This window comes from Pempheris klunzingeri, chromosome 8, assembly GCF_042242105.1.
Source record: "Pempheris klunzingeri isolate RE-2024b chromosome 8, fPemKlu1.hap1, whole genome shotgun sequence".
Taxonomy (NCBI): domain Eukaryota; kingdom Metazoa; phylum Chordata; class Actinopteri; order Acropomatiformes; family Pempheridae; genus Pempheris; species Pempheris klunzingeri.
The window spans coordinates 28,257,327-28,284,151 of NC_092019.1; positions in this window are offsets into that span (position 1 = coordinate 28,257,327).

The window sequence follows — 26,825 nt, forward strand, 5'->3', positions numbered from 1 at the left end:
GGTCAAGGAAATTTCCGTTTTTGGAGCCGACACCAAACTGTCTCTTTTTGGTCTGATCCGCCTCCAAACCCGTTGGAAAACAGGTATTGATCACTTTTAATGTGGTAAATCGGCCAGCAAACAGCTGTCAGCCAAAACAGTGGAGGAGGGGGGATTTGAAAAAAACCTTGACCGCGGGGTCAAGGAAATATCAGTTTTTGGAGCCGACACCAAACTGCCTCTTTTTGGTCTGATCCGCCTCCAAACCCGTTGGAAAACAGGTATTGATCACTTTTAATGTGGTAAACCGGCCAGCAAACAGCTGTCAGCCAAAACAGCTGTCAGCCAAAACAGTGGAGGAGGGGGGATTTGAAAAAAACCTTGACCGCGTGGTCAAGGAAATTTCCGTTTTTGGAGCCGACACCAAACTGTCTCTTTTTGGTCTGATCCGCCTCCAAACCCGTTGGAAAACAGGTATTGATCACTTTTAATGTGGTAAATCGGCCAGCAAACAGCTGTCAGCCAAAACAGTGGAGGAGGGGGGATTTGAAAAAAACCTTGACCGCGGGGTCAAGGAAATATCAGTGTTTGGAGCCGACACCAAACTGTCTCTTTTTGGTCTGATCCGCCTCCAAACCCGTTGGAAAACAGGTATTGATCACTTTTAATGTGGTAAATCGGCCAGAAAACAGCTGTCAGCCAAAACAGTGGAGGAGGGGGGATTTGAAAAAAACCTTGACCGCGGGGTCAAGGAAATATCAGTTTTTGGAGCCGACACCAAACTGCCTCTTTTTGGTCTGATCCGCCTCCAAACCCGTTGGAAAACAGGTATTGATCACTTTTAATGTGGTAAACCGGCCAGCAAACAGCTGTCAGCCAAAACAGCTGTCAGCCAAAACAGTGGAGGAGGGGGGAAACGGAAAACCTTGACCGCGGGGTCAAGGAAATATCAGTTTTTGGAGCCGACACCAAACTGCCTCTTTTTGGTCTGATCCGCCTCCAAACCCGTTGGAAAACAGGTATTGATCACTTTTAATGTGGTAAATCGGCCAGCAAACAGCTGTCAGCCAAAACAGTGGAGGAGGGGGGATTTGAAAAAAACCTTGACCGCGGGGTCAAGGAAATTTCCGTTTTTGGAGCCGACACCAAACTGTCTCTTTTTGGTCTGATCCGCCTCCAAACCCGTTGGAAAACAGGTATTGATCACTTTTAATGTGGTAAATCGGCCAGCAAACAGCTGTCAGCCAAAACAGTGGAGGAGGGGGGATTTGAAAAAAACCTTGACCGCGGGGTCAAGGAAATATCAGTTTTTGGAGCCGACACCAAACTGTCTCTTTTTGGTCTGATCCGCCTCCAAACCCGTTGGAAAACAGGTATTGATCACTTTTAATGTGGTAAATCGGCCAGAAAACAGCTGTCAGCCAAAACAGCTGTCAGCCAAAACAGTGGAGGAGGGGGGATTTGAAAAAAACCATGACCGCGGGGTCAAGGAAATATCAGTTTTTGGAGCCGACACCAAACTGCCTCTTTTTGGTCTGATCCGCCTCCAAACCCGTTGGAAAACAGGTATTGATCACTTTTAATGTGGTAAATCGGCCAGAAAACAGCTGTCAGCCAAAACAGTGGAGGAGGGGGGATTTGAAAAAAACCTTGACCGCGGGGTCAAGGAAATATCAGTTTTTGGAGCCGACACCAAACTGCCTCTTTTTGGTCTGATCCGCCTCCAAACCCGTTGGAAAACAGGTATTGATCACTTTTAATGTGGTAAATCGGCCAGCAAACAGCTGTCAGCCAAAACAGCTGTCAGCCAAAACAGTGGAGGAGGGGGGATTTGAAAAAAACCTTGACCGCGGGGTCAAGGAAATTTCCGTTTTTGGAGCCGACACCAAACTGTCTCTTTTTGGTCTGATCCGCCTCCAAACCCGTTGGAAAACAGGTATTGATCACTTTTAATGTGGTAAATCGGCCAGCAAACAGCTGTCAGCCAAAACAGTGGAGGAGGGGGGATTTGAAAAAAACCTTGACCGCGGGGTCAAGGAAATATCAGTTTTTGGAGCCGACACCAAACTGCCTCTTTTTGGTCTGATCCGCCTCCAAACCCGTTGGAAAACAGGTATTGATCACTTTTAATGTGGTAAACCGGCCAGCAAACAGCTGTCAGCCAAAACAGCTGTCAGCCAAAACAGTGGAGGAGGGGGGATTTGAAAAAAACCTTGACCGCGGGGTCAAGGAAATATCAGTTTTTGGAGCCGACACCAAACTGCCTCTTTTTGGTCTGATCCGCCTCCAAACCCGTTGGAAAACAGGTATTGATCACTTTTAATGTGGTAAATCGGCCAGCAAACAGCTGTCAGCCAAAACAGTGGAGGAGGGGGGATTTGAAAAAAACCTTGACCGCGGGGTCAAGGAAATTTCCGTTTTTGGAGCCGACACCAAACTGTCTCTTTTTGGTCTGATCCGCCTCCAAACCCGTTGGAAAACAGGTATTGATCACTTTTAATGTGGTAAATCGGCCAGCAAACAGCTGTCAGCCAAAACAGTGGAGGAGGGGGGATTTGAAAAAAACCTTGACCGCGGGGTCAAGGAAATATCAGTTTTTGGAGCCGACACCAAACTGTCTCTTTTTGGTCTGATCCGCCTCCAAACCCGTTGGAAAACAGGTATTGATCACTTTTAATGTGGTAAATCGGCCAGAAAACAGCTGTCAGCCAAAACAGCTGTCAGCCAAAACAGTGGAGGAGGGGGGATTTGAAAAAAACCTTGACCGCGGGGTCAAGGAAATATCAGTTTTTGGAGCCGACACCAAACTGCCTCTTTTTGGTCTGATCCGCCTCCAAACCCGTTGGAAAACAGGTATTGATCACTTTTAATGTGGTAAATCGGCCAGCAAACAGCTGTCAGCCAAAACAGTGGAGGAGGGGGGATTTGAAAAAAACCTTGACCGCGGGGTCAAGGAAATTTCCGTTTTTGGAGCCGACACCAAACTGCCTCTTTTTGGTCTGATCCGCCTCCAAACCCGTTGGAAAACAGGTATTGATCACTTTTAATGTGGTAAATCGGCCAGCAAACAGCTGTCAGCCAAAACAGTGGAGGAGGGGGGATTTGAAAAAAACCTTGACCGCGGGGTCAAGGAAATATCAGTTTTTGGAGCCGACACCAAACTGTCTCTTTTTGGTCTGATCCGCCTCCAAACCCGTTGGAAAACAGGTATTGATCACTTTTAATGTGGTAAATCTGCCAGAAAACAGCTGTCAGCCAAAACAGCTGTCAGCCAAAACAGTGGAGGAGGGGGGATTTGAAAAAAACCTTGACCGCGGGGTCAAGGAAATTTCCGTTTTTGGAGCCGACACCAAACTGTCTCTTTTTGGTCTGATCCGCCTCCAAACCCGTTGGAAAACAGGTATTGATCACTTTTAATGTGGTAAATCGGCCAGCAAACAGCTGTCAGCCAAAACAGTGGAGGAGGGGGGATTTGAAAAAAACCTTGACCGCGGGGTCAAGGAAATATCAGTTTTTGGAGCCGACACCAAACTGCCTCTTTTTGGTCTGATCCGCCTCCAAACCCGTTGGAAAACAGGTATTGATCACTTTTAATGTGGTAAACCGGCCAGCAAACAGCTGTCAGCCAAAACAGCTGTCAGCCAAAACAGTGGAGGAGGGGGGATTTGAAAAAAACCTTGACCGCGTGGTCAAGGAAATTTCCGTTTTTGGAGCCGACACCAAACTGTCTCTTTTTGGTCTGATCCGCCTCCAAACCCGTTGGAAAACAGGTATTGATCACTTTTAATGTGGTAAATCGGCCAGCAAACAGCTGTCAGCCAAAACAGTGGAGGAGGGGGGATTTGAAAAAAACCTTGACCGCGGGGTCAAGGAAATATCAGTGTTTGGAGCCGACACCAAACTGTCTCTTTTTGGTCTGATCCGCCTCCAAACCCGTTGGAAAACAGGTATTGATCACTTTTAATGTGGTAAATCGGCCAGAAAACAGCTGTCAGCCAAAACAGTGGAGGAGGGGGGATTTGAAAAAAACCTTGACCGCGGGGTCAAGGAAATATCAGTTTTTGGAGCCGACACCAAACTGCCTCTTTTTGGTCTGATCCGCCTCCAAACCCGTTGGAAAACAGGTATTGATCACTTTTAATGTGGTAAACCGGCCAGCAAACAGCTGTCAGCCAAAACAGCTGTCAGCCAAAACAGTGGAGGAGGGGGGAAACGGAAAACCTTGACCGCGGGGTCAAGGAAATATCAGTTTTTGGAGCCGACACCAAACTGCCTCTTTTTGGTCTGATCCGCCTCCAAACCCGTTGGAAAACAGGTATTGATCACTTTTAATGTGGTAAATCGGCCAGCAAACAGCTGTCAGCCAAAACAGTGGAGGAGGGGGGATTTGAAAAAAACCTTGACCGCGGGGTCAAGGAAATTTCCGTTTTTGGAGCCGACACCAAACTGTCTCTTTTTGGTCTGATCCGCCTCCAAACCCGTTGGAAAACAGGTATTGATCACTTTTAATGTGGTAAATCGGCCAGCAAACAGCTGTCAGCCAAAACAGTGGAGGAGGGGGGATTTGAAAAAAACCTTGACCGCGGGGTCAAGGAAATATCAGTTTTTGGAGCCGACACCAAACTGTCTCTTTTTGGTCTGATCCGCCTCCAAACCCGTTGGAAAACAGGTATTGATCACTTTTAATGTGGTAAATCGGCCAGAAAACAGCTGTCAGCCAAAACAGCTGTCAGCCAAAACAGTGGAGGAGGGGGGATTTGAAAAAAACCATGACCGCGGGGTCAAGGAAATATCAGTTTTTGGAGCCGACACCAAACTGCCTCTTTTTGGTCTGATCCGCCTCCAAACCCGTTGGAAAACAGGTATTGATCACTTTTAATGTGGTAAATCGGCCAGAAAACAGCTGTCAGCCAAAACAGTGGAGGAGGGGGGATTTGAAAAAAACCTTGACCGCGGGGTCAAGGAAATATCAGTTTTTGGAGCCGACACCAAACTGCCTCTTTTTGGTCTGATCCGCCTCCAAACCCGTTGGAAAACAGGTATTGATCACTTTTAATGTGGTAAATCGGCCAGCAAACAGCTGTCAGCCAAAACAGCTGTCAGCCAAAACAGTGGAGGAGGGGGGATTTGAAAAAAACCTTGACCGCGGGGTCAAGGAAATTTCCGTTTTTGGAGCCGACACCAAACTGTCTCTTTTTGGTCTGATCCGCCTCCAAACCCGTTGGAAAACAGGTATTGATCACTTTTAATGTGGTAAATCGGCCAGCAAACAGCTGTCAGCCAAAACAGTGGAGGAGGGGGGATTTGAAAAAAACCTTGACCGCGGGGTCAAGGAAATATCAGTTTTTGGAGCCGACACCAAACTGCCTCTTTTTGGTCTGATCCGCCTCCAAACCCGTTGGAAAACAGGTATTGATCACTTTTAATGTGGTAAACCGGCCAGCAAACAGCTGTCAGCCAAAACAGCTGTCAGCCAAAACAGTGGAGGAGGGGGGATTTGAAAAAAACCTTGACCGCGGGGTCAAGGAAATATCAGTTTTTGGAGCCGACACCAAACTGCCTCTTTTTGGTCTGATCCGCCTCCAAACCCGTTGGAAAACAGGTATTGATCACTTTTAATGTGGTAAATCGGCCAGCAAACAGCTGTCAGCCAAAACAGTGGAGGAGGGGGGATTTGAAAAAAACCTTGACCGCGGGGTCAAGGAAATTTCCGTTTTTGGAGCCGACACCAAACTGTCTCTTTTTGGTCTGATCCGCCTCCAAACCCGTTGGAAAACAGGTATTGATCACTTTTAATGTGGTAAATCGGCCAGCAAACAGCTGTCAGCCAAAACAGTGGAGGAGGGGGGATTTGAAAAAAACCTTGACCGCGGGGTCAAGGAAATATCAGTTTTTGGAGCCGACACCAAACTGTCTCTTTTTGGTCTGATCCGCCTCCAAACCCGTTGGAAAACAGGTATTGATCACTTTTAATGTGGTAAATCGGCCAGAAAACAGCTGTCAGCCAAAACAGCTGTCAGCCAAAACAGTGGAGGAGGGGGGATTTGAAAAAAACCTTGACCGCGGGGTCAAGGAAATATCAGTTTTTGGAGCCGACACCAAACTGCCTCTTTTTGGTCTGATCCGCCTCCAAACCCGTTGGAAAACAGGTATTGATCACTTTTAATGTGGTAAATCGGCCAGCAAACAGCTGTCAGCCAAAACAGTGGAGGAGGGGGGATTTGAAAAAAACCTTGACCGCGGGGTCAAGGAAATTTCCGTTTTTGGAGCCGACACCAAACTGTCTCTTTTTGGTCTGATCCGCCTCCAAACCCGTTGGAAAACAGGTATTGATCACTTTTAATGTGGTAAATCGGCCAGAAAACAGCTGTCAGCCAAAACAGTGGAGGAGGGGGGATTTGAAAAAAACCTTGACCGCGGGGTCAAGGAAATTTCCGTTTTTGGAGCCGACACCAAACTGCCTCTTTTTGGTCTGATCCGCCTCCAAACCCGTTGGAAAACAGGTATTGATCACTTTTAATGTGGTAAATCGGCCAGCAAACAGCTGTCAGCCAAAACAGTGGAGGAGGGGGGATTTGAAAAAAACCTTGACCGCGGGGTCAAGGAAATATCAGTTTTTGGAGCCGACACCAAACTGCCTCTTTTTGGTCTGATCCGCCTCCAAACCCGTTGGAAAACAGGTATTGATCACTTTTAATGTGGTAAACCGGCCAGCAAACAGCTGTCAGCCAAAACAGCTGTCAGCCAAAACAGTGGAGGAGGGGGGATTTGAAAAAAACCTTGACCGCGGGGTCAAGGAAATATCAGTTTTTGGAGCCGACACCAAACTGCCTCTTTTTGGTCTGATCCGCCTCCAAACCCGTTGGAAAACAGGTATTGATCACTTTTAATGTGGTAAATCGGCCAGCAAACAGCTGTCAGCCAAAACAGTGGAGGAGGGGGGATTTGAAAAAAACCTTGACCGCGGGGTCAAGGAAATATCAGTTTTTGGAGCCGACACCAAACTGCCTCTTTTTGGTCTGATCCGCCTCCAAACCCGTTGGAAAACAGGTATTGATCACTTTTAATGTGGTAAATCGGCCAGCAAACAGCTGTCAGCCAAAACAGTGGAGGAGGGGGGATTTGAAAAAAACCTTGACCGCGGGGTCAAGGAAATATCAGTTTTTGGAGCCGACACCAAACTGTCTCTTTTTGGTCTGATCCGCCTCCAAACCCGTTGGAAAACAGGTATTGATCACTTTTAATGTGGTAAATCGGCCAGAAAACAGCTGTCAGCCAAAACAGCTGTCAGCCAAAACAGTGGAGGAGGGGGGATTTGAAAAAAACCATGACCGCGGGGTCAAGGAAATATCAGTTTTTGGAGCCGACACCAAACTGCCTCTTTTTGGTCTGATCCGCCTCCAAACCCGTTGGAAAACAGGTATTGATCACTTTTAATGTGGTAAATCGGCCAGCAAACAGCTGTCAGCCAAAACAGTGGAGGAGGGGGGATTTGAAAAAAACCTTGACCGCGGGGTCAAGGAAATTTCCGTTTTTGGAGCCGACACCAAACTGCCTCTTTTTGGTCTGATCCGCCTCCAAACCCGTTGGAAAACAGGTATTGATCACTTTTAATGTGGTAAATCGGCCAGCAAACAGCTGTCAGCCAAAACAGTGGAGGAGGGGGGATTTGAAAAAAACCTTGACCGCGGGGTCAAGGAAATATCAGTTTTTGGAGCCGACACCAAACTGTCTCTTTTTGGTCTGATCCGCCTCCAAACCCGTTGGAAAACAGGTATTGATCACTTTTAATGTGGTAAATCTGCCAGAAAACAGCTGTCAGCCAAAACAGCTGTCAGCCAAAACAGTGGAGGAGGGGGGATTTGAAAAAAACCTTGACCGCGGGGTCAAGGAAATTTCCGTTTTTGGAGCCGACACCAAACTGTCTCTTTTTGGTCTGATCCGCCTCCAAACCCGTTGGAAAACAGGTATTGATCACTTTTAATGTGGTAAATCGGCCAGCAAACAGCTGTCAGCCAAAACAGTGGAGGAGGGGGGATTTGAAAAAAACCTTGACCGCGGGGTCAAGGAAATATCAGTTTTTGGAGCCGACACCAAACTGCCTCCTTTTGGTCTGATCCGCCTCCAAACCCGTTGGAAAACAGGTATTGATCACTTTTAATGTGGTAAACCGGCCAGCAAACAGCTGTCAGCCAAAACAGCTGTCAGCCAAAACAGTGGAGGAGGGGGGATTTGAAAAAAACCTTGACCGCGTGGTCAAGGAAATTTCCGTTTTTGGAGCCGACACCAAACTGTCTCTTTTTGGTCTGATCCGCCTCCAAACCCGTTGGAAAACAGGTATTGATCACTTTTAATGTGGTAAATCGGCCAGCAAACAGCTGTCAGCCAAAACAGTGGAGGAGGGGGGATTTGAAAAAAACCTTGACCGCGGGGTCAAGGAAATATCAGTGTTTGGAGCCGACACCAAACTGTCTCTTTTTGGTCTGATCCGCCTCCAAACCCGTTGGAAAACAGGTATTGATCACTTTTAATGTGGTAAATCGGCCAGAAAACAGCTGTCAGCCAAAACAGTGGAGGAGGGGGGATTTGAAAAAAACCTTGACCGCGGGGTCAAGGAAATATCAGTTTTTGGAGCCGACACCAAACTGCCTCTTTTTGGTCTGATCCGCCTCCAAACCCGTTGGAAAACAGGTATTGATCACTTTTAATGTGGTAAATCGGCCAGCAAACAGCTGTCAGCCAAAACAGTGGAGGAGGGGGGATTTGAAAAAAACCTTGACCGCGGGGTCAAGGAAATATCAGTTTTTGGAGCCGACACCAAACTGCCTCTTTTTGGTCTGATCCGCCTCCAAACCCGTTGGAAAACAGGTATTGTTCACTTTTAATGTGGTAAATCGGCCAGCAAACAGCTGTCAGCCAAAACAGTGGAGGAGGGGGGATTTGAAAAAAACCTTGACCGCGGGGTCAAGGAAATATCAGTTTTTGGAGCCGACACCAAACTGCCTCTTTTTGGTCTGATCCGCCTCCAAACCCGTTGGAAAACAGGTATTGATCACTTTTAATGTGGTAAATCGGCCAGCAAACAGCTGTCAGCCAAAACAGTGGAGGAGGGGGGATTTGAAAAAAACCTTGACCGCGGGGTCAAGGAAATTTCCGTTTTTGGAGCCGACACCAAACTGTCTCTTTTTGGTCTGATCCGCCTCCAAACCCGTTGGAAAACAGGTATTGATCACTTTTAATGTGGTAAATCGGCCAGCAAACAGCTGTCAGCCAAAACAGTGGAGGAGGGGGGATTTGAAAAAAACCTTGACCGCGGGGTCAAGGAAATATCAGTTTTTGGAGCCGACACCAAACTGTCTCTTTTTGGTCTGATCCGCCTCCAAACCCGTTGGAAAACAGGTATTGATCACTTTTAATGTGGTAAATCGGCCAGAAAACAGCTGTCAGCCAAAACAGCTGTCAGCCAAAACAGTGGAGGAGGGGGGATTTGAAAAAAACCTTGACCGCGGGGTCAAGGAAATATCAGTTTTTGGAGCCGACACCAAACTGCCTCTTTTTGGTCTGATCCGCCTCCAAACCCGTTGGAAAACAGGTATTGATCACTTTTAATGTGGTAAATCGGCCAGCAAACAGCTGTCAGCCAAAACAGTGGAGGAGGGGGGATTTGAAAAAAACCTTGACCGCGGGGTCAAGGAAATTTCCGTTTTTGGAGCCGACACCAAACTGTCTCTTTTTGGTCTGATCCGCCTCCAAACCCGTTGGAAAACAGGTATTGATCACTTTTAATGTGGTAAATCGGCCAGCAAACAGCTGTCAGCCAAAACAGTGGAGGAGGGGGGATTTGAAAAAAACCTTGACCGCGGGGTCAAGGAAATATCAGTTTTTGGAGCCGACACCAAACTGTCTCTTTTTGGTCTGATCCGCCTCCAAACCCGTTGGAAAACAGGTATTGATCACTTTTAATGTGGTAAATCGGCCAGAAAACAGCTGTCAGCCAAAACAGCTGTCAGCCAAAACAGTGGAGGAGGGGGGATTTGAAAAAAACCTTGACCGCGGGGTCAAGGAAATTTCCGTTTTTGGAGCCGACACCAAACTGTCTCTTTTTGGTCTGATCCGCCTCCAAACCCGTTGGAAAACAGGTATTGATCACTTTTAATGTGGTAAATCGGCCAGCAAACAGCTGTCAGCCAAAACAGTGGAGGAGGGGGGATTTGAAAAAAACCTTGACCGCGGGGTCAAGGAAATATCAGTTTTTGGAGCCGACACCAAACTGCCTCTTTTTGGTCTGATCCGCCTCCAAACCCGTTGGAAAACAGGTATTGATCACTTTTAATGTGGTAAACCGGCCAGCAAACAGCTGTCAGCCAAAACAGCTGTCAGCCAAAACAGTGGAGGAGGGGGGATTTGAAAAAAACCTTGACCGCGTGGTCAAGGAAATTTCCGTTTTTGGAGCCGACACCAAACTGTCTCTTTTTGGTCTGATCCGCCTCCAAACCCGTTGGAAAACAGGTATTGATCACTTTTAATGTGGTAAATCGGCCAGCAAACAGCTGTCAGCCAAAACAGTGGAGGAGGGGGGATTTGAAAAAAACCTTGACCGCGGGGTCAAGGAAATATCAGTGTTTGGAGCCGACACCAAACTGTCTCTTTTTGGTCTGATCCGCCTCCAAACCCGTTGGAAAACAGGTATTGATCACTTTTAATGTGGTAAATCGGCCAGAAAACAGCTGTCAGCCAAAACAGTGGAGGAGGGGGGATTTGAAAAAAACCTTGACCGCGGGGTCAAGGAAATATCAGTTTTTGGAGCCGACACCAAACTGCCTCTTTTTGGTCTGATCCGCCTCCAAACCCGTTGGAAAACAGGTATTGATCACTTTTAATGTGGTAAATCGGCCAGCAAACAGCTGTCAGCCAAAACAGTGGAGGAGGGGGGATTTGAAAAAAACCTTGACCGCGGGGTCAAGGAAATATCAGTTTTTGGAGCCGACACCAAACTGCCTCTTTTTGGTCTGATCCGCCTCCAAACCCGTTGGAAAACAGGTATTGTTCACTTTTAATGTGGTAAATCGGCCAGCAAACAGCTGTCAGCCAAAACAGTGGAGGAGGGGGGATTTGAAAAAAACCTTGACCGCGGGGTCAAGGAAATATCAGTTTTTGGAGCCGACACCAAACTGCCTCTTTTTGGTCTGATCCGCCTCCAAACCCGTTGGAAAACAGGTATTGATCACTTTTAATGTGGTAAATCGGCCAGCAAACAGCTGTCAGCCAAAACAGTGGAGGAGGGGGGATTTGAAAAAAACCTTGACCGCGGGGTCAAGGAAATTTCCGTTTTTGGAGCCGACACCAAACTGTCTCTTTTTGGTCTGATCCGCCTCCAAACCCGTTGGAAAACAGGTATTGATCACTTTTAATGTGGTAAATCGGCCAGCAAACAGCTGTCAGCCAAAACAGTGGAGGAGGGGGGATTTGAAAAAAACCTTGACCGCGGGGTCAAGGAAATATCAGTTTTTGGAGCCGACACCAAACTGTCTCTTTTTGGTCTGATCCGCCTCCAAACCCGTTGGAAAACAGGTATTGATCACTTTTAATGTGGTAAATCGGCCAGAAAACAGCTGTCAGCCAAAACAGCTGTCAGCCAAAACAGTGGAGGAGGGGGGATTTGAAAAAAACCTTGACCGCGGGGTCAAGGAAATATCAGTTTTTGGAGCCGACACCAAACTGCCTCTTTTTGGTCTGATCCGCCTCCAAACCCGTTGGAAAACAGGTATTGATCACTTTTAATGTGGTAAATCGGCCAGCAAACAGCTGTCAGCCAAAACAGTGGAGGAGGGGGGATTTGAAAAAAACCTTGACCGCGGGGTCAAGGAAATTTCCGTTTTTGGAGCCGACACCAAACTGTCTCTTTTTGGTCTGATCCGCCTCCAAACCCGTTGGAAAACAGGTATTGATCACTTTTAATGTGGTAAATCGGCCAGAAAACAGCTGTCAGCCAAAACAGTGGAGGAGGGGGGATTTGAAAAAAACCTTGACCACGGGGTCAAGGAAATTTCCGTTTTTGGAGCCGACACCAAACTGTCTCTTTTTGGTCTGATCCGCCTCCAAACCCGTTGGAAAACAGGTATTGATCACTTTTAATGTGGTAAATCGGCCAGAAAACAGCTGTCAGCCAAAACAGCTGTCAGCCAAAACAGTGGAGGAGGGGGGATTTGAAAAAAACCTTGACCGCGGGGTCAAGGAAATTTCCGTTTTTGGAGCCGACACCAAACTGTCTCTTTTTGGTCTGATCCGCCTCCAAACCCGTTGGAAAACAGGTATTGATCACTTTTAATGTGGTAAATCGGCCAGCAAACAGCTGTCAGCCAAAACAGTGGAGGAGGGGGGATTTGAAAAAAACCTTGACCGCGGGGTCAAGGAAATATCAGTTTTTGGAGCCGACACCAAACTGCCTCTTTTTGGTCTGATCCGCCTCCAAACCCGTTGGAAAACAGGTATTGATCACTTTTAATGTGGTAAACCGGCCAGCAAACAGCTGTCAGCCAAAACAGCTGTCAGCCAAAACAGTGGAGGAGGGGGGATTTGAAAAAAACCTTGACCGCGTGGTCAAGGAAATTTCCGTTTTTGGAGCCGACACCAAACTGTCTCTTTTTGGTCTGATCCGCCTCCAAACCCGTTGGAAAACAGGTATTGATCACTTTTAATGTGGTAAATCGGCCAGCAAACAGCTGTCAGCCAAAACAGTGGAGGAGGGGGGATTTGAAAAAAACCTTGACCGCGGGGTCAAGGAAATATCAGTGTTTGGAGCCGACACCAAACTGTCTCTTTTTGGTCTGATCCGCCTCCAAACCCGTTGGAAAACAGGTATTGATCACTTTTAATGTGGTAAATCGGCCAGAAAACAGCTGTCAGCCAAAACAGTGGAGGAGGGGGGATTTGAAAAAAACCTTGACCGCGGGGTCAAGGAAATATCAGTTTTTGGAGCCGACACCAAACTGCCTCTTTTTGGTCTGATCCGCCTCCAAACCCGTTGGAAAACAGGTATTGATCACTTTTAATGTGGTAAATCGGCCAGCAAACAGCTGTCAGCCAAAACAGTGGAGGAGGGGGGATTTGAAAAAAACCTTGACCGCGGGGTCAAGGAAATATCAGTTTTTGGAGCCGACACCAAACTGCCTCTTTTTGGTCTGATCCGCCTCCAAACCCGTTGGAAAACAGGTATTGTTCACTTTTAATGTGGTAAATCGGCCAGCAAACAGCTGTCAGCCAAAACAGTGGAGGAGGGGGGATTTGAAAAAAACCTTGACCGCGGGGTCAAGGAAATATCAGTTTTTGGAGCCGACACCAAACTGCCTCTTTTTGGTCTGATCCGCCTCCAAACCCGTTGGAAAACAGGTATTGATCACTTTTAATGTGGTAAATCGGCCAGCAAACAGCTGTCAGCCAAAACAGTGGAGGAGGGGGGATTTGAAAAAAACCTTGACCGCGGGGTCAAGGAAATTTCCGTTTTTGGAGCCGACACCAAACTGTCTCTTTTTGGTCTGATCCGCCTCCAAACCCGTTGGAAAACAGGTATTGATCACTTTTAATGTGGTAAATCGGCCAGCAAACAGCTGTCAGCCAAAACAGTGGAGGAGGGGGGATTTGAAAAAAACCTTGACCGCGGGGTCAAGGAAATATCAGTTTTTGGAGCCGACACCAAACTGTCTCTTTTTGGTCTGATCCGCCTCCAAACCCGTTGGAAAACAGGTATTGATCACTTTTAATGTGGTAAATCGGCCAGAAAACAGCTGTCAGCCAAAACAGCTGTCAGCCAAAACAGTGGAGGAGGGGGGATTTGAAAAAAACCTTGACCGCGGGGTCAAGGAAATATCAGTTTTTGGAGCCGACACCAAACTGCCTCTTTTTGGTCTGATCCGCCTCCAAACCCGTTGGAAAACAGGTATTGATCACTTTTAATGTGGTAAATCGGCCAGCAAACAGCTGTCAGCCAAAACAGTGGAGGAGGGGGGATTTGAAAAAAACCTTGACCGCGGGGTCAAGGAAATTTCCGTTTTTGGAGCCGACACCAAACTGTCTCTTTTTGGTCTGATCCGCCTCCAAACCCGTTGGAAAACAGGTATTGATCACTTTTAATGTGGTAAATCGGCCAGAAAACAGCTGTCAGCCAAAACAGTGGAGGAGGGGGGATTTGAAAAAAACCTTGACCACGGGGTCAAGGAAATTTCCGTTTTTGGAGCCGACACCAAACTGCCTCTTTTTGGTCTGATCCGCCTCCAAACCCGTTGGAAAACAGGTATTGATCACTTTTAATGTGGTAAATCGGCCAGCAAACAGCTGTCAGCCAAAACAGTGGAGGAGGGGGGATTTGAAAAAAACCTTGACCGCGGGGTCAAGGAAATATCAGTTTTTGGAGCCGACACCAAACTGCCTCTTTTTGGTCTGATCCGCCTCCAAACCCGTTGGAAAACAGGTATTGATCACTTTTAATGTGGTAAACCGGCCAGCAAACAGCTGTCAGCCAAAACAGCTGTCAGCCAAAACAGTGGAGGAGGGGGGATTTGAAAAAAACCTTGACCGCGGGGTCAAGGAAATATCAGTTTTTGGAGCCGACACCAAACTGCCTCTTTTTGGTCTGATCCGCCTCCAAACCCGTTGGAAAACAGGTATTGATCACTTTTAATGTGGTAAATCGGCCAGCAAACAGCTGTCAGCCAAAACAGTGGAGGAGGGGGGATTTGAAAAAAACCTTGACCGCGGGGTCAAGGAAATATCAGTTTTTGGAGCCGACACCAAACTGCCTCTTTTTGGTCTGATCCGCCTCCAAACCCGTTGGAAAACAGGTATTGATCACTTTTAATGTGGTAAATCGGCCAGCAAACAGCTGTCAGCCAAAACAGTGGAGGAGGGGGGATTTGAAAAAAACCTTGACCGCGGGGTCAAGGAAATATCAGTTTTTGGAGCCGACACCAAACTGTCTCTTTTTGGTCTGATCCGCCTCCAAACCCGTTGGAAAACAGGTATTGATCACTTTTAATGTGGTAAATCGGCCAGAAAACAGCTGTCAGCCAAAACAGCTGTCAGCCAAAACAGTGGAGGAGGGGGGATTTGAAAAAAACCATGACCGCGGGGTCAAGGAAATATCAGTTTTTGGAGCCGACACCAAACTGCCTCTTTTTGGTCTGATCCGCCTCCAAACCCGTTGGAAAACAGGTATTGATCACTTTTAATGTGGTAAATCGGCCAGCAAACAGCTGTCAGCCAAAACAGTGGAGGAGGGGGGATTTGAAAAAAACCTTGACCGCGGGGTCAAGGAAATTTCCGTTTTTGGAGCCGACACCAAACTGCCTCTTTTTGGTCTGATCCGCCTCCAAACCCGTTGGAAAACAGGTATTGATCACTTTTAATGTGGTAAATCGGCCAGCAAACAGCTGTCAGCCAAAACAGTGGAGGAGGGGGGATTTGAAAAAAACCTTGACCGCGGGGTCAAGGAAATATCAGTTTTTGGAGCCGACACCAAACTGTCTCTTTTTGGTCTGATCCGCCTCCAAACCCGTTGGAAAACAGGTATTGATCACTTTTAATGTGGTAAATCTGCCAGAAAACAGCTGTCAGCCAAAACAGCTGTCAGCCAAAACAGTGGAGGAGGGGGGATTTGAAAAAAACCTTGACCGCGGGGTCAAGGAAATTTCAGTTTTTGGAGCCGACACCAAACTGTCTCTTTTTGGTCTGATCCGCCTCCAAACCCGTTGGAAAACAGGTATTGATCACTTTTAATGTGGTAAATCGGCCAGCAAACAGCTGTCAGCCAAAACAGTGGAGGAGGGGGGATTTGAAAAAAACCTTGACCGCGGGGTCAAGGAAATATCAGTTTTTGGAGCCGACACCAAACTGCCTCTTTTTGGTCTGATCCGCCTCCAAACCCGTTGGAAAACAGGTATTGATCACTTTTAATGTGGTAAACCGGCCAGCAAACAGCTGTCAGCCAAAACAGCTGTCAGCCAAAACAGTGGAGGAGGGGGGATTTGAAAAAAACCTTGACCGCGTGGTCAAGGAAATTTCCGTTTTTGGAGCCGACACCAAACTGTCTCTTTTTGGTCTGATCCGCCTCCAAACCCGTTGGAAAACAGGTATTGATCACTTTTAATGTGGTAAATCGGCCAGCAAACAGCTGTCAGCCAAAACAGTGGAGGAGGGGGGATTTGAAAAAAACCTTGACCGCGGGGTCAAGGAAATATCAGTGTTTGGAGCCGACACCAAACTGTCTCTTTTTGGTCTGATCCGCCTCCAAACCCGTTGGAAAACAGGTATTGATCACTTTTAATGTGGTAAATCGGCCAGCAAACAGCTGTCAGCCAAAACAGTGGAGGAGGGGGGATTTGAAAAAAACCTTGACCGCGGGGTCAAGGAAATTTCCGTTTTTGGAGCCGACACCAAACTGTCTCTTTTTGGTCTGATCCGCCTCCAAACCCGTTGGAAAACAGGTATTGATCACTTTTAATGTGGTAAATCGGCCAGCAAACAGCTGTCAGCCAAAACAGTGGAGGAGGGGGGATTTGAAAAAAACCTTGACCGCGGGGTCAAGGAAATATCAGTTTTTGGAGCCGACACCAAACTGTCTCTTTTTGGTCTGATCCGCCTCCAAACCCGTTGGAAAACAGGTATTGATCACTTTTAATGTGGTAAATCGGCCAGAAAACAGCTGTCAGCCAAAACAGCTGTCAGCCAAAACAGTGGAGGAGGGGGGATTTGAAAAAAACCTTGACCGCGGGGTCAAGGAAATATCAGTTTTTGGAGCCGACACCAAACTGCCTCTTTTTGGTCTGATCCGCCTCCAAACCCGTTGGAAAACAGGTATTGATCACTTTTAATGTGGTAAATCGGCCAGCAAACAGCTGTCAGCCAAAACAGTGGAGGAGGGGGGATTTGAAAAAAACCTTGACCGCGGGGTCAAGGAAATTTCCGTTTTTGGAGCCGACACCAAACTGTCTCTTTTTGGTCTGATCCGCCTCCAAACCCGTTGGAAAACAGGTATTGATCACTTTTAATGTGGTAAATCGGCCAGCAAACAGCTGTCAGCCAAAACAGTGGAGGAGGGGGGATTTGAAAAAAACCTTGACCGCGGGGTCAAGGAAATATCAGTTTTTGGAGCCGACACCAAACTGTCTCTTTTTGGTCTGATCCGCCTCCAAACCCGTTGGAAAACAGGTATTGATCACTTTTAATGTGGTAAATCGGCCAGAAAACAGCTGTCAGCCAAAACAGCTGTCAGCCAAAACAGTGGAGGAGGGGGGATTTGAAAAAAACCTTGACCGCGGGGTCAAGGAAATTTCCGTTTTTGGAGCCGACACCAAACTGTCTCTTTTTGGTCTGATCCGCCTCCAAACCCGTTGGAAAACAGGTATTGATCACTTTTAATGTGGTAAATCGGCCAGCAAACAGCTGTCAGCCAAAACAGTGGAGGAGGGGGGATTTGAAAAAAACCTTGACCGCGGGGTCAAGGAAATATCAGTTTTTGGAGCCGACACCAAACTGCCTCTTTTTGGTCTGATCCGCCTCCAAACCCGTTGGAAAACAGGTATTGATCACTTTTAATGTGGTAAACCGGCCAGCAAACAGCTGTCAGCCAAAACAGCTGTCAGCCAAAACAGTGGAGGAGGGGGGATTTGAAAAAAACCTTGACCGCGTGGTCAAGGAAATTTCCGTTTTTGGAGCCGACACCAAACTGTCTCTTTTTGGTCTGATCCGCCTCCAAACCCGTTGGAAAACAGGTATTGATCACTTTTAATGTGGTAAATCGGCCAGCAAACAGCTGTCAGCCAAAACAGTGGAGGAGGGGGGATTTGAAAAAAACCTTGACCGCGGGGTCAAGGAAATATCAGTGTTTGGAGCCGACACCAAACTGTCTCTTTTTGGTCTGATCCGCCTCCAAACCCGTTGGAAAACAGGTATTGATCACTTTTAATGTGGTAAATCGGCCAGAAAACAGCTGTCAGCCAAAACAGTGGAGGAGGGGGGATTTGAAAAAAACCTTGACCGCGGGGTCAAGGAAATATCAGTTTTTGGAGCCGACACCAAACTGCCTCTTTTTGGTCTGATCCGCCTCCAAACCCGTTGGAAAACAGGTATTGATCACTTTTAATGTGGTAAATCGGCCAGCAAACAGCTGTCAGCCAAAACAGTGGAGGAGGGGGGATTTGAAAAAAACCTTGACCGCGGGGTCAAGGAAATATCAGTTTTTGGAGCCGACACCAAACTGCCTCTTTTTGGTCTGATCCGCCTCCAAACCCGTTGGAAAACAGGTATTGTTCACTTTTAATGTGGTAAATCGGCCAGCAAACAGCTGTCAGCCAAAACAGTGGAGGAGGGGGGATTTGAAAAAAACCTTGACCGCGGGGTCAAGGAAATATCAGTTTTTGGAGCCGACACCAAACTGCCTCTTTTTGGTCTGATCCGCCTCCAAACCCGTTGGAAAACAGGTATTGATCACTTTTAATGTGGTAAATCGGCCAGAAAACAGCTGTCAGCCAAAACAGCTGTCAGCCAAAACAGTGGAGGAGGGGGGATTTGAAAAAAACCTTGACCGCGGGGTCAAGGAAATATCAGTTTTTGGAGCCGACACCAAACTGCCTCTTTTTGGTCTGATCCGCCTCCAAACCCGTTGGAAAACAGGTATTGATCACTTTTAATGTGGTAAATCGGCCAGCAAACAGCTGTCAGCCAAAACAGTGGAGGAGGGGGGATTTGAAAAAAACCTTGACCGCGGGGTCAAGGAAATTTCCGTTTTTGGAGCCGACACCAAACTGCCTCTTTTTGGTCTGGTCCGCCTCCAAACCCGTTGGAAAACAGGTATTGATCACTTTTAATGTGGTAAATCGGCCAGCAAACAGCTGTCAGCCAAAACAGTGGAGGAGGGGGGATTTGAAAAAAACCTTGACCGCGGGGTCAAGGAAATTTCCGTTTTTGGAGCCGACACCAAACTGTCTCTTTTTGGTCTGATCCGCCTCCAAACCCGTTGGAAAACAGGTATTGATCACTTTTAATGTGGTAAATCGGCCAGCAAACAGCTGTCAGCCAAAACAGTGGAGGAGGGGGGATTTGAAAAAAACCTTGACCGCGGGGTCAAGGAAATATCAGTTTTTGGAGCCGACACCAAACTGTCTCTTTTTGGTCTGATCCGCCTCCAAACCCGTTGGAAAACAGGTATTGATCACTTTTAATGTGGTAAATCGGCCAGAAAACAGCTGTCAGCCAAAACAGCTGTCAGCCAAAACAGTGGAGGAGGGGGGATTTGAAAAAAAACCTTGACCGCGGGGTCAAGTAATTTCCGTTTTTGGAGCCGACACCAAACTGCCTCTTTTTGGTCTGATCCGCCTCCAAACCCGTTGGAAAACAGGTATTGATCACTTTTAATGTGGTAAATCGGCCAGAAAACAGCTGTCAGCCAAAACAGTGGAGGAGGGGGGATTAAAAAAAAACCTTGACCGCGGGGTCAAGGAAATTTCCGTTTTTGGAGCCGACACCAAACTGCCTCTTTTTGGTCTGATCCGCCTCCAAACCCGTTGGAAAACAGGTATTGATCACTTTTAATGTGGTAAATCGGCCAGAAAACAGCTGTCAGCCAAAACAGTGGAGGAGGGGGGATTTGAAAAAAACCTTGACCGCGGGGTCAAGGAAATTTCCGTTTTTGGAGCCGACACCAAACTGCCTCTTTTTGGTCTGATCCGCCTCCAAACCCGTTGGAAAACAGGTATTGATCACTTTTAATGTGGTAAATCGGCCAGAAAACAGCTGTCAGCCAAAACAGCTGTCAGCCAAAACAGTGGAGGAGGGGGGATTTGAAAAAAACCTTGACCGCGGGGTCAAGGAAATATCAGTTTTTGGAGCCGACACCAAACTGCCTCTTTTTGGTCTGATCCGCCTCCAAACCCGTTGGAAAACAGGTATTGATCACTTTTAATGTGGTAAATCGGCCAGCAAACAGCTGTCAGCCAAAACAGTGGAGGAGGGGGGATTTGAAAAAAACGTTGACCGCGGGGTCAAGGAAATATCAGTTTTTGGAGCCGACACCAAACTGCCTCTTTTTGGTCTGATCCGCCTCCAAACCCGTTGGAAAACAGGTATTGTTCACTTTTAATGTGGTAAATCGGCCAGCAAACAGCTGTCAGCCAAAACAGTGGAGGAGGGGGGATTTGAAAAAAACCTTGACCGCGGGGTCAAGGAAATATCAGTTTTTGGAGCCGACACCAAACTGCCTCTTTTTGGTCTGATCCGCCTCCAAACCCGTTGGAAAACAGGTATTGATCACTTTTAATGTGGTAAATCGGCCAGCAAACAGCTGTCAGCCAAAACAGTGGAGGAGGGGGGATTTGAAAAAAACCTTGACCGCGGGGTCAAGGAAATTTCCGTTTTTGGAGCCGACACCAAACTGTCTCTTTTTGGTCTGATCCGCCTCCAAACCCGTTGGAAAACAGGTATTGATCACTTTTAATGTGGTAAATCGGCCAGCAAACAGCTGTCAGCCAAAACAGTGGAGGAGGGGGGATTTGAAAAAAACCTTGACCGCGGGGTCAAGGAAATATCAGTTTTTGGAGCCGACACCAAACTGTCTCTTTTTGGTCTGATCCGCCTCCAAACCCGTTGGAAAACAGGTATTGATCACTTTTAATGTGGTAAATCGGCCAGAAAACAGCTGTCAGCCAAAACAGCTGTCAGCCAAAACAGTGGAGGAGGGGGGATTTGAAAAAAACCTTGACCGCGGGGTCAAGGAAATATCAGTTTTTGGAGCCGACACCAAACTGCCTCTTTTTGGTCTGATCCGCCTCCAAACCCGTTGGAAAACAGGTATTGATCACTTTTAATGTGGTAAATCGGCCAGCAAACAGCTGTCAGCCAAAACAGTGGAGGAGGGGGGATTTGTAAAAAAACCTTGACCGCGGGGTCAAGGAAATTTCCGTTTTTGGAGCCGACACCAAACTGCCTCTTTTTGGTCTGATCCGCCTCCAAACCCGTTGGAAAACAGGTATTGATCACTTTTAATGTGGTAAATCGGCCAGAAAACAGCTGTCAGCCAAAACAGCTGTCAGCCAAAACAGTGGAGGAGGGGGGATTTGAAAAAAACCTTGACCGCGGGGTCAAGGAAATTTCCGTTTTTGGAGCCGACACCAAACTGCCTCTTTTTGGTCTGATCCGCCTCCAAACCCGTTGGAAAACAGGTATTGATCACTTTTAATGTGGTAAATCGGCCAGAAAACAGCTGTCAGCCAAAACAGTGGAGGAGGGGGGATTTGAAAAAAACCTTGACCGCGGGGTCAAGGAAATTTCCGTTTTTGGAGCCGACACCAAACTGCCTCTTTTTGGTCTGGTCCGCCTCCAAACCCGTTGGAAAACAGGTATTGATCACTTTTAATGTGGTAAATCGGCCAGCAAACAGCTGTCAGCCAAAACAGTGGAGGAGGGGGGATTTGAAAAAAACCTTGACCGCGGGGTCAAGGAAATTTCCGTTTTTGGAGCCGACACCAAACTGTCTCTTTTTGGTCTGATCCGCCTCCAAACCCGTTGGAAAACAGGTATTGATCACTTTTAATGTGGTAAATCGGCCAGCAAACAGCTGTCAGCCAAAACAGTGGAGGAGGGGGGATTTGAAAAAAACCTTGACCGCGGGGTCAAGGAAATATCAGTTTTTGGAGCCGACACCAAACTGTCTCTTTTTGGTCTGATCCGCCTCCAAACCCGTTGGAAAACAGGTATTGATCACTTTTAATGTGGTAAATCGGCCAGAAAACAGCTGTCAGCCAAAACAGCTGTCAGCCAAAACAGTGGAGGAGGGGGGATTTGAAAAAAAACCTTGACCGCGGGGTCAAGTAATTTCCGTTTTTGGAGCCGACACCAAACTGCCTCTTTTTGGTCTGATCCGCCTCCAAACCCGTTGGAAAACAGGTATTGATCACTTTTAATGTGGTAAATCGGCCAGAAAACAGCTGTCAGCCAAAACAGTGGAGGAGGGGGGATTTGAAAAAAACCTTGACCGCGGGGTCAAGGAAATTTCCGTTTTTGGAGCCGACACCAAACTGCCTCTTTTTGGTCTGATCCGCCTCCAAACCCGTTGGAAAACAGGTATTGATCACTTTTAATGTGGTAAATCGGCCAGCAAACAGCTGTCAGCCAAAACAGTGGAGGAGGGGGGATTTGAAAAAAACCTTGACCGCGGGGTCAAGGAAATTTCCGTTTGTGGAGCCGACACCAAACTGCCTCTTTTTGGTCTGATCCGCCTCCAAACCCGTTGGAAAACAGGTATTGATCACTTTTAATGTGGTAAATCGGCCAGAAAACAGCTGTCAGCCAAAACAGTGGAGGAGGGGGGATTTGAAAAAAACCTTGACCGCGGGGTCAAGGAAATATCAGTTTTTGGAGCCGACACCAAACTGCCTCTTTTTGGTCTGATCCGCCTCCAAACCCGTTGGAAAACAGGTATTGATCACTTTTAATGTGGTAAACCGGCCAGCAAACAGCTGTCAGCCAAAACAGCTGTCAGCCAAAACAGTGGAGGAGGGGGGATTTGAAAAAAACCTTGACCGCGGGGTCAAGGAAATATCAGTTTTTGGAGCCGACACCAAACTGCCTCTTTTTGGTCTGATCCGCCTCCAAACCCGTTGGAAAACAGGTATTGATCACTTTTAATGTGGTAAATCGGCCAGCAAACAGCTGTCAGCCAAAACAGTGGAGGAGGGGGGATTTGAAAAAAACCTTGACCGCGGGGTCAAGGAAATTTCCGTTTTTGGAGCCGACACCAAACTGTCTCTTTTTGGTCTGATCCGCCTCCAAACCCGTTGGAAAACAGGTATTGATCACTTTTAATGTGGTAAATCGGCCAGAAAACAGCTGTCAGCCAAAACAGTGGAGGAGGGGGGATTTGAAAAAAACCTTGACCGCGGGGTCAAGGAAATATCAGTTTTTGGAGCCGACACCAAACTGTCTCTTTTTGGTCTGATCCGCCTCCAAACCCGTTGGAAAACAGGTATTGATCACTTTTAATGTGGTAAATCGGCCAGAAAACAACTGTCAGCCAAAACAGCTGTCAGCCAAAACAGTGGAGGAGGGGGGATTTGAAAAAAACCTTGACCGCGGGGTCAAGGAAATTTCCGTTTTTGGAGCCGACACCAAACTGCCTCTTTTTGGTCTGATCCGCCTCCAAACCCGTTGGAAAACAGGTATTGATCACTTTTAATGTGGTAAATCGGCCAGAAAACAGCTGTCAGCCAAAACAGTGGAGGAGGGGGGATTTGAAAAAAACCTTAACCGCGGGGTCAAGGAAATTTCCGTTTTTGGAGCCGACACCAAACTGCCTCTTTTTGGTCTGATCCGCCTCCAAACCCGTTGGAAAACAGGTATTGATCACTTTTAATGTGGTAAATCGGCCAGCAAACAGCTGTCAGCCAAAACAGTGGAGGAGGGGGGATTTGAAAAAAACCTTGACCGCGGGGTCAAGGAAATATCAGTTTTTGGAGCCGACACCAAACTGTCTCTTTTTGGTCTGATCCGCCTCCAAACCCGTTGGAAAACAGGTATTGATCACTTTTAATGTGGTAAATCGGCCAGAAAACAGCTGTCAGCCAAAACAGCTGTCAGCCAAAACAGTGGAGGAGGGGGGATTTGAAAAAAACCTTGACCGCGGGGTCAAGGAAATATCAGTTTTTGGAGCCGACACCAAACTGCCTCTTTTTGGTCTGATCCGCCTCCAAACCCGTTGGAAAACAGGTATTGATCACTTTTAATGTGGTAAATCGGCCAGCAAACAGCTGTCAGCCAAAACAGTGGAGGAGGGGGGATTTGAAAAAAACCTTGACCGCGGGGTCAAGGAAATTTCCGTTTTTGGAGCCGACACCAAACTGCCTCTTTTTGGTCTGATCCGCCTCCACACCCGTTGGAAAACAGGTATTGATCACTTTTAATGTGGTAAATCGGCCAGCAAAAAGCTGTCAGCCAAAACAGTGGAGGAGGGGGGATTTGAAAAAAACCTTGACCGCGGGGTCAAGGAAATTTCCGTTTTTGGAGCCGACACCAAACTGCCTCTTTTTGGTCTGATCCGCCTCCAAACCCGTTGGAAAACAGGTATTGATCACTTTTAATGTGGTAAATCGGCCAGAAAACAGCTGTCAGCCAAAACAGTGGAGGAGGGGGGATTTGAAAAAAACCTTGACCGCGGGGTCAAGGAAATTTCCGTTTTTGGAGCCGACACCAAACTGCCTCTTTTTGGTCTGATCCGCCTCCAAACCCGTTGGAAAACAGGTATTGATCACTTTTAATGTGGTAAATCGGCCAGAAAACAGCTGTCAGCCAAAACAGCTGTCAGCCAAAACAGTGGAGGAGGGGGGATTTGAAAAAAACCTTGACCGCGGGGTCAAGGAAATTTCCGTTTTTGGAGCCGACACCAAACTGCCTCTTTTTGGTCTGATCCGCCTCCAAACCCGTTGGAAAACAGGTATTGATCACTTTTAATGTGGTAAATCGGCCAGCAAACAGCTGTCAGCCAAAACAGTGGAGGAGGGGGGATTTGAAAAAAACCTTGACCGCGTGGTCAAGAAATTTCCGTTTGTGGAGCCGACACCAAACTGCCTCTTTTTGGTCTGATCCGCCTCCAAACCCGTTGGAAAACAGGTATTGATCACTTTTAATGTGGTAAATCGGCCAGCAAACAGCTGTCAGCCAAAACAGTGGAGGAGGGGGGATTTGAAAAAAACCTTGACCGCGGGGTCAAGGAAATATCAGTTTTTGGAGCCGACACCAAACTGCCTCTTTTTGGTCTGATCCGCCTCCAAACCCGTTGGAAAACAGGTATTGATCACTTTTAATGTGGTAAATCGGCCAGCAAACAGCTGTCAGCCAAAACAGTGGAGGAGGGGGGATTTGAAAAAAACCTTGACCGCGGGGTCAAGGAAATATCAGTTTTTGGAGCCGACACCAAACTGCCTCTTTTTGGTCTGATCCGCCTCCAAACCCGTTGGAAAACAGGTATTGATCACTTTTAATGTGGTAAATCGGCCAGCAAACAGCTGTCAGCCAAAACAGTGGAGGAGGGGGGATTTGAAAAAAACCTTGACCGCGGGGTCAAGGAAATTTCCGTTTTTGGAGCCGACACCAAACTGCCTCTTTTTGGTCTGATCCGCCTCCAAACCCGTTGGAAAACAGGTATTGATCACTTTTAATGTGGTAAATCGGCCAGAAAACAGCTGTCAGCCAAAACAGTGGAGGAGGGGGGATTTGAAAGAAACCTTGACCGCGGGGTCAAGGAAATTTCCGTTTTTGGAGCCGACACCAAACTGCCTCTTTTTGGTCTGATCCGCCTCCAAACCCGTTGGAAAACAGGTATTGATCACTTTTAATGTGGTAAACCGGCCAGCAAACAGCTGTCAGCCAAAACAGCTGTCAGCCAAAACAGTGGAGGAGGGGGGATTTGAAAAAAACCTTGACCGCGGGGTCAAGGAAATATCAGTTTTTGGAGCCGACACCAAACTGCCTCTTTTTGGTCTGATCCGCCTCCAAACCCGTTGGAAAACAGGTATTGATCACTTTTAATGTGGTAAATCGGCCAGCAAACAGCTGTCAGCCAAAACAGTGGAGGAGGGGGGATTTGAAAAAAACCTTGACCGCGGGGTCAAGGAAATATCAGTTTTTGGAGCCGACACCAAACTGCCTCTTTTTGGTCTGATCCGCCTCCAAACCCGTTGGAAAACAGGTATTGATCACTTTTAATGTGGTAAATCGGCCAGCAAACAGCTGTCAGCCAAAACAGTGGAGGAGGGGGGATTTGAAAAAAACCTTGACCGCGGGGTCAAGGAAATTTCCGTTTTTGGAGCCGACACCAAACTGCCTCTTTTTGGTCTGATCCGCCTCCAAACCCGTTGGAAAACAGGTATTGATCACTTTTAATGTGGTAAATCGGCCAGAAAACAGCTGTCAGCCAAAACAGCTGTCAGCCAAAACAGTGGAGGAGGGGGGATTTGAAAAAAACCTTGACCGCGGGGTCAAGGAAATTTCCGTTTTTGGAGCCGACACCAAACTGCCTCTTTTTGGTCTGATCCGCCTCCAAACCCGTTGGAAAACAGGTATTGATCACTTTTAATGTGGTAAATCGGCCAGCAAACAGCTGTCAGCCAAAACAGTGGAGGAGGGGGGATTTGAAAAAAACCTTGACCGCGGGGTCAAGGAAATTTCCGTTTTTGGAGCCGACACCAAACTGTCTCTTTTTGGTCTGATCCGCCTCCAAACCCGTTGGAAAACAGGTATTGATCACTTTTAATGTGGTAAATCGGCCAGAAAACAGCTGTCAGCCAAAACAGTGGAGGAGGGGGGATTTGAAAAAAACCTTGACCGCGGGGTCAAGGAAATATCAGTTTTTGGAGCCGACACCAAACTGTCTCTTTTTGGTCTGATCCGCCTCCAAACCCGTTGGAAAACAGGTATTGATCACTTTTAATGTGGTAAATCGGCCAGAAAACAGCTGTCAGCCAAAACAGCTGTCAGCCAAAACAGTGGAGGAGGGAGGATTTGAAAAAAACCTTGACCGCGGGGTCAAGGAAATATCAGTTTTTGGAGCCGACACCAAACTGCCTCTTTTTGGTCTGATCCGCCTCCAAACCCGTTGGAAAACAGGTATTGATCACTTTTAATGTGGTAAATCGGCCAGAAAACAGCTGTCAGCCAAAACAGTGGAGGAGGGGGGATTTGAAAAAAACCTTGACCGCGGGGTCAAGGAAATATCAGTTTTTGGAGCCGACACCAAACTGCCTCTTTTTGGTCTGATCCGCCTCCAAACCCGTTGGAAAACAGGTATTGATCACTTTTAATGTGGT